We start from the raw sequence: 2,851 nt of genomic DNA, 5'->3' as shown, positions 1-2,851 counted from the left end.
TCTGCTGCCCCTGCTGTTGCAGGCCTGCTGGACGGCTGGGCAGGATGAGCCAGAGACCCCAGGGCGGTGGCCTTCCAGGGTGAGTGGTGGCTGGGAGTCGGCAGCAAAGGCTCCAGACTCCCCGCTCTTTGCTGCCGGCCAGGGCCAGATGCGCGGGGTCCCTTCCCATCCGTGGAACTGCAGACTGGGGCCTGGAGCCCCTGAGCCCCACTCCCTGCTCGGGGCGGCTGCAGCACCCAGCTCTGCCCCACCAGGCCTTGGCCAGGGCCCTTAGAGGGTCAGCCTTCTCAGCAGGGAAGGAGAGCAGGCAGCTCAGGAGGGGCTCCCGGGTGAGGGGAGCTGATGCGGGGCTGTCTCAGGGCTCCGTAAACGCCGTCGAGCCGTGAATCCATTTGACCCCTCACCTGGCAGTGAGTCCAGACGCACGGCCCCGTTCTAGACTAAGTCGTGCCGCTGCTGGTTCTGAATCCAGCGAGACACCTTCACGTGAGGTCTCATTTGTCCAGTCCCATGCCAGGGACGCCCTGCCCTTCGGGGAGGTTGTGAAGGGTTCTGACTCCCCTCGGGGCACAGGAGCGGTTTGGGGTCTCTCACTCCACCCCGTCCCCACCGTCCCCACCGAGGGGTGAGGGACGTCCTGCTGCCTTTTCCTGGGAGAGCCTCTCCAGGCCCAGGGCTCTGTGCTGCAGGCGCTGGGCTGGCGGGGAGAGCAGGCCCAGCAGAGACGCGGGGAATGGGGCGAGAGCTCGAAGGCCCCTCTCCTCCGTCTTCGGCCAGACTGCCCTGTGGACCTGTTCTTTGTGCTGGACACCTCTGAGAGTGTGGCCCTGAGGCTGAAGCCCTACGGGGCCCTCGTGGACAAAGTTAAGTCCTTCACCAAGCGTTTCATCGACAACCTGAGGGACAGGTAGGAGGGACGCCCTGTGACCTTCCTCCGGTGCTTCTGGGCTTCTTGGAGGGTGGGGTGGGGCCCAGGGGACCACGGGCGCTATGGCCTCAATCTCCCCTCTAAGAAGGGCGAGCGTTGCCCTGGCCAGAGCCCCTCCTGGCGCCCTCCAGAGTGAGCTGGTTTGAGACCCTGCTCGCGGGGTGGCACCTGTTCAACGGGGCCGAGGTGACAGTGAGGCTGAGACGTAGGGAAGAGAGGCTCCCGCAGGCTGACCGAGAGGGCTTGGCACGTTGGCCCAGCCACGCAGTCCTGCCGGGTGCCCGGCAGCCCCTCACTAACCACCCGGGCCCTGGTTCGTTCTGTGGGCCGTGAGAGCCTCTACCTGGGTCCTGGATTCCACGTTCTGAAGCTCCCTGACTCAGGGGCCGGGAGGGGCGTCGCTCTGCAGCCCCAGGGCCCCAGGCTTGGTTCTGGGCTTGGGACCTGGCACACTCTCCTCCGCGTTCCTCCATCTGTGCGTGTGGCTGAGGACACACCGGGGGGCAGGGAGGGGTCCGTCCCGTGGGTGCACAGGGCCGTGGGGTGGGGCATGTAGAATGGGGCTCCCCACTGAGACGGGCCCTGGCAGTGGGGACACAGCTCAGCCGGCGAAGGACCCCCCAGTCTTCCCTGACCCTGCTGACTGGCCACTGCCCGAGCCTCCCGCCCCTAGAAGGGGCACAGTCAGAGGCTGTGGTAACAGCACTGTGTACCTGCCAACCCCACCGTGCCCAGCGGGAGCCACTGGGATTAGAAACCCTGGGCTTAGTGGACGTGGCCAGGCCCGTGAGGCAGTGTGCTGGGGTCTGGCTGTGGATGGCACCAGGGAGGGGCAGCCATGTGGCCCAGCGTCCCCGAGTTGCCCTTGTTGCCTTTACTCAGGCTCCCCATGACTCAGTTTCCCACCTGTGAAATGGGGCGGAGTCATCCCCACATTGCCGCTGGCACTCCTGCAGGAGCTGCGGTCACTCTGCGGAATGGGCGGGAGGGCGGGAGGAGAGCCCACCCCAGGCTGGGGCAGAGCAGACCCCTGAGAGCCTCAGGCCCCAGTGCTCAGACCCCCCGGGTGCCTCCTTCCCCAGAGTCATGCTGACCCACTGCAGGCCCGAGGACCCCACCCCAGCAGGGCCACACGCTCAGGGCTCCTGGTCTGAGGCCGGGGATTGGGGCACAGGTTGCCTGCTGGCCACACCCGCCCACACAGCCTTCCAGGAGGGCCGGCCTCAGGGCCACGGGGAAGTCCAGCTGTGTGTCAGCCTCGGCCAGGGTGGGGCAGCCCGTCCATCCGGGTGACGTCGCACCCTGGGACGGGCAGTGATGGTGCCAGGGGCCGCCCGCCTGACGCCCACCGTGCCTGTTCCTGGCAGGTACTACCGCTGTGACCGAAACCTGGTGTGGAACGCGGGTGCACTGCACTACAGTGACGAGGTGGAGATCATCCAAGGCCTCACGCGCATGCCCGGTGACCGCGACACGCTCAAAAGCAAAGTGGACGCCATCAAGTATTTTGGGAAGGGCACCTACACTGACTGTGCCATCAAGAAGGGGCTGGAGCAGCTTCTTGTCGGGTGAGTGGCCTCCTGCCCACGCAGCTCTCACGCGTGGTACCCAGCCTGGGCCGGGGTTGGCCTGGGGACCCTGTGTGGCTTCAGCTGCAGCCTCCCTGTTCTCTTGGAGGCTGTATGGCCTCCCTGACCACTTTGTGGGCAGGAAAGAGACAGAGACAGACAGAGACAGAGACAGACAGAGACAGAGACAGAGAGACAGAGACAGAGACAGAGAGACAGAAACAGACAGGGACAGAGATAGAAAGAGAGAGAGACAGAGGGAAACAGAGAGACAAAGACTGATAGAAAAAGACAGAGGCAGAGGGAAACAGAGACAGAGAAATAGAGACAGTCAGACAGAGACAGACAGAGACAG

At 65.0% G+C, this 2,851-nt stretch overlaps 1 pseudogene across 1 annotated transcript; it reads left to right on the top strand.

Moving 5' to 3' along the window:
• The first annotated feature begins 4 nt into the window (after positions 1-4).
• LOC108525952 (collagen alpha-1(VI) chain-like) lies at positions 5-2,524 on the top strand (annotated as a pseudogene). The gene is made up of 3 exons (XR_001884380.1): positions 5-79; positions 778-907; positions 2,296-2,524. The product of XR_001884380.1 is annotated as a collagen alpha-1(VI) chain-like (transcript).
• Positions 2,525-2,851: the final 327 nt, after the last annotated feature.

This window comes from Rhinopithecus bieti, unplaced genomic scaffold (genome assembly GCF_001698545.2).
Source record: "Rhinopithecus bieti isolate Rb0 unplaced genomic scaffold, ASM169854v2 scaffold_45685, whole genome shotgun sequence".
NCBI lineage: Eukaryota > Metazoa > Chordata > Mammalia > Primates > Cercopithecidae > Rhinopithecus > Rhinopithecus bieti.
This window is presented reverse-complemented; position numbering and strand designations above follow the sequence as displayed.